The following is an 8,808-nucleotide window of genomic DNA, read 5'->3' on the forward strand; positions in this document are numbered from 1 at the left end:
GTCCGCCTGCCCCTCCCTCCACAGAGCAGCTCCCCCTCCCAGACAAGGGCAGGCTGAGAGGAGTGGAGGGCTGAGCTCTGGCCCCAGTACTAGCTGCAAAGCCTGCAGGTGGGGGTGCGCCCCACATGCCACAGACACAGCAGAGATCCTTATCCTGCCTGGCACCCACCACTCGGCCCCGGTATTTCCTGCCCAGGCAGAAATGAACCCAGCTGGTCACACCCAGCCTGTCCTCCAGCACCTCCGCCCCATCTCTCCTCCCTGCTTCCTCCCAGGTACCTTCACTCAGCAAACGTTGGTCGAAGGCCTATTCTGTGCCAGGTATGAGACCCTGCGTGGAAGTTCAGAGGTGAAAAGGACACAGCCCAGCCCTGGGCGTCAAAGAAGGGGGTGGCACAGTGACCATTCCCCCACAGTACACGCAGGTCTGTACCAGGGGCATCAGCAGGGAGGCCTGTGGGAGCCTGGGTAACAGGGATGTTCTCTGGGAGTCAGGGCAAAGGAGTCAAGAGGGGATTTCTACACACTTCCTGGTTAACCTGACCTGCCCCATCTCATTGAAAATCCGTGTGACTTCCCACCCTCAGTGACACAGGTGCTGAGTCCTGGAGGGAGAGCAGGGCCTCCTGATGATGAGCCCATCCCCTGCCCTGGCTCTGCCCACGCCCCCACCCTGTCCCCAGCCAGCAGGGCTCACCCCCAGGAGGTCAGGGGCATAGATGCCTCCCCAGCTTTCTGACACGGGCAGAAAGGAGGCACAGGGTGCTTGGGACCTGATCCCCCTTTCAGCTGGGAAGACTCCACCCATCCCCTCCCTCCCATAGCAAATTTCCCCGCACCCAAGACCAGCCCTAGGCTCCACCTTGCACCCCTGCACTCTACATCCAAGCACTGACTTGGCCCTTTGGGGTCCTCACCCTCCTCCACAGCCGGTTTCTCACTAGCAGGGCCTGGTACCAGGTGACAGGGTTGGGTCAGGAGGTGTAGGACAAGGAGGAGGAGAAAGTCCAGAGAGAGACCCACCAGGCTTCAACTCCTGCCCCTTCCTTCCCCCACAGTCACCTGCTCCTCTTGCTCTACTGTTGGTGCTGGGGAGGAGGTGCAGGTGAGGACAGGATCTGGGCCATTCTGACTGCCCTCCAGTGCAGGGAGGGACAGGGGGACACCTCAGAGATTAGGAGGGTACCTCCCACTGGCAGGCAGCAAGGGCTCTAAAGACTGTGATGGGGACATGAACTCAGAGTCCTTGAGTAGGGAGTGCTTTGCTCTTCTGACGGGGACCTAGGTGGGAGCCAGGAGAAAAGGTTTCCCCTCTTACCTGTTGGCAAGGAGCAGCAGGAAGGCAGCATATGCAAGATACGTAACATTTTTATTTTTCAGATGAGGACAGTTAAGACCAAGAGAGGTTACCCAAGGTCTTTAACAAGGTTACATGACAGGGAAGTGGTCCTGGCATAAGGCATCTGGCACAGATAGGATGGTCCAGTCGATGGGAGACCACTGTGGCTGGGTGGCGGGCTGGGGGGTGGGCCTTGCTACCCACGGTGGGTGCCAAATCCCTTCCCAGACCACCAGGATAGAGATGGCCACCCAGGCTCAGAGAGCGCAAAGCCAGTTCATGATGGTGCCAGCACTGGCATGACTTTTCCTCCCCTTGCCTGCCCTCCCTCTCTACCTCCCTCCTGGCCTCCTACACCCAGGAGGGGTCAGAAACTGGCAAGACCTGAGTCTGGCAAAAGGAAAAGTGCTGTTAAATCAATTTCAAAGTTTTAACCAATGTCTTCCCTGCAGCCTAAGAGCGAGCAGAAAAGACATGAGAGTGTTCATCTGAGCAAGAGAAGACTTCCCCAGTAGTACATTTTAAAGGGGCTGTGAGATCCAAAAATAAAATTGTTTTCGATAGACACCCACTGCTTCCTCAGCGTTTACATGTAAAGAACCGAGACAGATGCCTGCCCCGATGAATGTGAGCTAAAATGATGATGATCCCCAGGCCTTCTCAGTCCCATGTGACCTTGATGGGCAAGGTGCTTTCTTGTCTTGTGGTCCCAGCAGCACCTGCATTCCTGGGTTGTCTTTCTGTTTATCTGCCCTGGGACCTCCAGCTGCAGCCCTGCCACTAACCCATTCAGTGCCTTTAGCCAGGCAGGTCTCTGCCCTATCTAGGCCCCAGTTTCTCTATCTGTGGCAGGATAAGGCAAATGAGATAATTTCTAGAGGCTTAGCCCATTTTAACTGTTTAAGTGATAGCAGGGGCCCCTTGTCTGTGATCTTGAGAAGTTCTGGGTGAGGAAACAGGTAACATTCAGGAAATTTCACGTACAATGGATTTCTGATTTCTCCTGAGCAACTGAGCCAGCATATCCACGTGGCAACCATCAACTGGAGTAGCAGAAACAGTGCTCATCGTCCAGAAAAAAGCCTCGCCATTTGGCCACAACCCCCTTCCTTCCCCATTGCCCCTCATCCCTAATGCCAGCTGCCATTTATCACTGGACATGTGCTGTTGTTTTAGTAGAAAACTATTTCTTTGTTACTGGGTCACTTTCTAAAGTGGAAAATTGAACTGGTGGGACATATGGTTTAAGAAGAAAAGAGCAAAAGGATTGCCAGCAACATGGATGGACCTGGAAATTGTTATTCTAAGTGAAGTAAGCCATAAAGAGAAAGAAAAATACCATACGATATCACTCATATGTGGAATCTAAATTAAGAAAAAAGAAAACACTAGTGAACTCATCTACAAAACAGAAACAGACTTGCAGACTTATAGTTACCAGGGGGAAAGGGGGTGGGAAAAGATACATTTGGGATTCAAGATTTGCAAATATTAACTACTGTATATAAAAATAAATCTTAAAAACTGTTCTGCATAGCACAGGGAACTATATTCAATGTCATGTAATAACATTTAATGAAAAAGAATATGAAAATGAATATATGTATGTATATGCATAACTGGGACATCGTGCTGTACACCAGAAACTGACACATTGTAACTGAATAAACTTCAATTTAAAAAAAAAAAAAGCAAAGGGAGACTACTCCCTTATAAAGATGTTTAACCATCAAATGCATGACTCTGTGCTCTTCTTTGACTTCCTAATTCAAGACTTACAGCAGTTGAGTTCATGTTCTCAGGCCACCCAGAGGACTCCCTGGCCCTGCCCCACTCCCTGACCACTGCCCCAACAGGATTAAGGGGTCAGCACAGGTCCTAGGCCCTGGATGTTTCTCAGGGGCACTCCCTCCCCTTTCTTCACCCACACTAAAACAGCCTCCTCTAGACCCAGAACTTCATGTGGCAGCAGGGAGTGCTCACATCTCCCTCCCAAAAGAAGCCATGCATGGTGTGGAAGCCAGCTGGGAGCCAGGCTGGGCAGGGGGACGTAGGGGCCCCCAGAGCCTTCCTCTAGCCCCTCATCTCCATCCTCTGCAGATCCCCACTTGGAGAACCGTCTGACAGTGGAATAAATTCAGCCCCCTTAGGCCCTCTCCCTCCTTCCCTCTGCTGCAGTTGCCATGACAACCAGAGTTCACCCTGGATGCCAAAAACACCGCAAAAACAACAACAAAATCTTCACCCTCAGCTCAGAGGAAAGGGGGCAATAGCCAGGCTTTGAGGTGACAGCAAGGAAGACACGTGATCCAGTGTTCTACCCTTCTCCACATTCCCCAGGAGAGTGGGAACTGCGGGATCCGCAACCAGCCTGAGGCAGAGTGGGTGGAGCAGTAATGGTCTGAGGGTTTTTTTCATTTTCTTCCATTTCCCGCATCCTTCCTGCAACTTACATCTGTCCCAGCAATTTCTCCACAGTAGCCATCTAGTCAGCCTCCATCCTGGGGCAGCAAGCTGAGGACAGAGTGAGTGGTGCAGGGGCCCGGAGGACCAGCTGTAGGTTCAGAAGAGCCCAGGCTCCCTATGTCTGCCTGGCTTATGCTGCATGACCTCAGATAGAAGCATCTTCCTCTCTGGTGCCGTGAATCCTCGCGCTCCATCCCCACCCCCATCATTAAAAGTCAAGCTCAGGAAAGAGTCAGGATCTCATTCACATTGTGGAATACATGACTGATAAGGTTTCAAGCAGGTCTTCCCAGGGAGCGAAGCATTTTAGCATGGACCTACCCTGAGAAGTGGACCCCTGAGAGGGGCTTTCAGGTCTCAAAGAGCCAGCTGGGTGTTGGGGAGCATTTTCTATGCCTCTGAGTTTCCACAAGATGAGGGAGGGAGTGGGTGCTGACTCCTTGACAGACCCTGGGCACCAACCATGCACTCCCTCCAGGGGAGACTCAAGACAGCTGTGTTGTGTTAACCCTATAGCGCTCTCCCATAGTGTGGTCAGATGGAGTGAGCTTATGGCATCTGCCCTCCGGACCATCCCTTTAGGGTGGACCTGGTTGTGATAAGCAATGTTCGGCCACAGGAGTGCCCTGAATATGTGTGGAGGGAGGAGATGCTCAGGGAGGAAGGTCGGGACTCAGTGGGTGATGGGAAAAGGCCAGAGGCCTGGAATGTGTCCTTGTGTTCTTTAGCAAATTGTTTCCCCTCCCTCGGCTCCACCTCTTGGTTCTGAACAAGGCAGGGACTGGACAGGACGGTCATGGAGAGCATAGCCTCTGTGATGTTCCAGCAGCCTGGGAGCTTGATGGGGGTGGGACATCTCCCCTTCACCTCTGCCCACTAAGCCCTCAATTGGGGGGCATGGAAGGAAGGGCTAGGAGAATGATGGGAGTGGAGGAGGTGAGCAGAAGTAAGAATATTCCTGAAGATGGCCAGGGCCCCAAGCACCTGAAGCTGGTGAAGCAGTTGCTCTGCCTGGGACCTGGCAGCCGTGGGGGCAGAAGGAAGTCAGTGTCCTGGGAATAGAAACCAGAGACACTTCACTACTCTGTGCCTCCCTTCCTCATCTATAGAATGTGTGAGAAAATGATACTAGCACATTGGATTGTTGTAAGGACTAAGCCAGTTAACGAGTGCACTTGGAACTGTCCCTGGTGCACATGAGCCATACCCCAGTGTTGCCCATTATCGCTGAGCAGATGCTTAGGAGTGGAATTGTACTGGGAGGGCTGGAGAATGGACTGTCCTCTTCTTTCCAGCCAGCCACAGCCTCCTTGCTGGACTCCCTGCCTCCTGGCTGACCCCATTCCCTCTGCCCTCTGCACTGTGAGATGGCCAAGACTGGGCCCTGCCTACTTCTCTGCCTCCTCCAACTACATACACACGCACTCTCTCTCTCTCACACACACACACACACACACACACACACACACACACACATACACACTGCCTTCCCATGGGCTCCCCTATGGACCAGGCTGCAGATATAAATTATTAATGAATTGTAACATTGATTTATTACTGATTTATTAATATAAACAGTTCAGCACCTGCTTTATGCCAGGGCACCAGCTGAGCTCTGGAGATAAGGTGGACAGGTATGCCCCCAGACAGGTCAGCCATGACCCAACTTTCACAGAGCTTACAGCCTAGTGGGAAGACAGGGCAGGTGGCCAGGTAAGGAAGGACTTTGCAAGATTAAGAGCATAGAATAGGCACCTAATCAGTCTCAGTGAGGTGGGGTGGGGTGCAGAGTTGTGGACGGCTTCCTGGAGGCAATGACATTTAAGCTGAAGCCTGACAAGAGAGATCAGGCAAAGGGGAAGAGGCACAGAGAAGGCAGAAGAGACAGGAGAAGAAAGAGAAGAGACAGGTCTAACTCCAGGGCCTAGAGGGAGAAAGAACAGAGTGCTGTGCTTAGAGTGCAGAGTACTCAGGGTAAGAAACAAGGCATGGGGCTGAAGAGGTCGGCAGGGGCAGTCACCAAGTCTCATGGGCCAAGTAACAGGGTTAGTCTTTATCTCAAGGACAATGAGAAACCATTGGACATGACCAGCTTGAGAGGGGCTTCTCTGGACCAGACTATGGAAAGGAGAGCAATTAGGGGCTGTTGCAGTCCAGGTGAGAAATGACGCTGGACTAGACTGGTCAAGGTGGTGATGGAGACATGTGGGTGGACTCAAGAGGTGAGTGGGAAGTGGAATTCACAATGCACGATGGTAGACAATCTTGGTGGGATGCCGAGAGAACTGCTCCCTGGACCACAGGATGAAGGGTAGGGGTATTCACTACTGCAGCATGCAGGAGGAAGAGCAGGTTTGGAGGAAGCAGTGTTGAGTTCAGCTTAAGGTATGCTGAATTTGAGGGGCCTATGGTCCACATAAGGACCACAGCTGAACGTATGGCCTGGGCTCAGAGAAGAGAGCCGGACTGGAGAGTAGGATCAGGATCATCAGCACGTAGATGAGCCAGGAGGTCAATACAGCCCTGTCACTAGGTCTTCCAAAATAAGCCCTGGGGATTGACCACACCTACCACATTCCCATCCCCCACCCCTCAAAGCCTCCACTAAAATGACAGAAAAAGACAAAGGCAACCAGAGAGAAGATAATAAGACCCAGAAAAATTTGGGAAAAGGGAAAGTAAGTGGCAGAGCAGTAACTGCCTTGGCAGAGTTCAGGCAGTGGAAACCGAAATGCCAGTGGCGACAGAAGACAGCAAGAAGCAAGCCGATTTTGCCTCGATGCCTGGAAAGGCTCAGGATGGAGAGCAGCCAGATTCCTCTGAAAGCAGGGGCGAGGCTGAAAAGAGGAGCAGCGAAAGTGTCTTTTAAAAAGGAGTTAGATCCATCCTCCCCGCTCCCCTATTCTCCCTGCAAATTCCCTCCCCACCTAGCTGAGGATGGAAAGATTACTCTCAGGAGAGATTAAAACCAGGGAATTTCTTAGTGACACTGGGTCTGTGTAGTGGGGGTAGGTGATGAGGCAGCATATTGAAAACGGGGATCACATCCAGAATGGTGGACCTCCAGTCTCCATCAGCTACTCCACGTGGAGACGGCTAAGGACTCCCAGGGGGATGTTAGAGAACCTCTCTTGGGAGAAACCTACCAGCTTAAGAGGAAAAGCCTAGAGATAGGAGCATGTGCACTCACCACCCGATCACCTCCAGGGAAGCCCCTCTGAGGACAAGCCCTGTCCACACAGAGTTTGTGATCAGACTGCAGGTACCTCTGTCTTAAATGAACTCCTGCCAAGGATCCCCAGACATATTAGAAATGCCTCCAACATGAAAGACCCTGGATAAGGAGGGAGAAGCAAGAAAGGCATCAGGGAAATAAAGAAAGAGACTTAGTAAAACAGGAACAAGGAGGAAGGAAAAAACTAAAAGTAAAGTTAATGTACTCAGACAAGCAATAAAATATATTGCATCCATGGGGAAAGAGAACAGAATGCTACGTTTTCAAAGGAACATTCAGAGAATAAACAAAAGCTCATAGAAAGTAAAAAAAGAAAAATATTAGAACTGAAGTCAGTGGAAGAGCTGAAAGAATGGGAACAGAAGGTTCTAAGGGGCATGTCTTCAAAAAAGGAAAAAAAAAATTCAACTTGCAGATAATCTGTGGAGGTTGACAGAATTGAGAACAGTTTGGGGTTTTGTTGGAGATTTGGGGAAGAATTCATGGAAGGTACATGAAAACTAAGTAAGCAACAAACAAACGTCAAATTAATAACTTCAGGAAAAACAAGTCCTGTGGATTCTGCTTCTGAAACATCTCTCAGATGTATCCCCTCCACTCCTCCTGGATTCCAGGAGGCCAGCAGCCCACAGAGGATATTGGATTCTACTCAGAAGAGCTAAACAAGACTGTATTTAAGAAAAAAAAAAAAAAAAGATAAACGAAATCTGACACTTAAGTATTCCCCAACAAAAAGCAGGCTTACCGTCTGACCACCTCTAGTGGAGCCCAGCAGTGGTGGATCCTGGCCCAGGCATGCGGGGCTTCTAAACAGTGTCTAAGGGGTTCTCTTAGTATGAACAGGCAGCCAAGGATCACCAGATAATTGAGAAAAACCTCTGACCTGAAGGACCAAGGTCCAAACAAAGACAAGATCCAAACTGAAAAAGAAGAAGGAAGGAAGGAAGGAAGGAAGGAAGGAAGGAAGGAAGGAAGGAAGGAAGAGAGAAAGAGAGAAAAGAAACAGAGAGAAAACAGAGACTATGCAGGGAACAGAAGAAAACTTCAACAATTCTAATGATAACATTCTTAATGAAAAAAAAAATCACACCCAGACACAAGAGTTTTGAAAAAGGAACACAGAACAAAAATGAGCTCTCAGAGATTAAAATTCAAAGAGTGATAAATATAAAAATCCATAGAAGGGTGGAAGATGAAATACTAGGAATCTATCAGAAAAAAAAGAAAAATTTTTAAAAAGAATATGGGGGAAATATGACAACAAAGAACTAGAGGTCCATTTTAGGAAGTCTAACATTTGGCCAAAGGGAATTTGAGAAAGCCAAAACGGAGAAAACGGAGAAGAAATTGCAAGGGAAATTACATACAAACACTCACCAGAGTTGAGGCACATGAACAAAAGGGTCCACCCAGTTCCCAGCATAGCAGATGCAAAAAGAGTCACAAACAAGGTTCTTGGAGGTTATGAAGAGATTTTAGGAGCTTCCAAGTGACAGAGCTGGTCACACACAGGTGACCAGGAATGGCAATGGGTTACTAGTAACTCTGGAAGTTAAAAGTCAACGGGCAATGCTTTACAAGGGAAAGTATTTCCAACCTAGAAATTCATGCTCTGGGCAATCTTCAACCAAGTGTGAGGCTAGATTAAAGACATTTTTCAACATAGAAGGACAGAAAAATTTATTTCCTGTATCCCCTTTCTCAGGAAGCTATTGGAGAATGTACATGACCAAAACAAGGAAACAAACCCAGGAAAAGAAAGAGATTC

Source organism: Camelus bactrianus, chromosome 7 (genome assembly GCF_048773025.1).
Source record: "Camelus bactrianus isolate YW-2024 breed Bactrian camel chromosome 7, ASM4877302v1, whole genome shotgun sequence".
NCBI lineage: Eukaryota > Metazoa > Chordata > Mammalia > Artiodactyla > Camelidae > Camelus > Camelus bactrianus.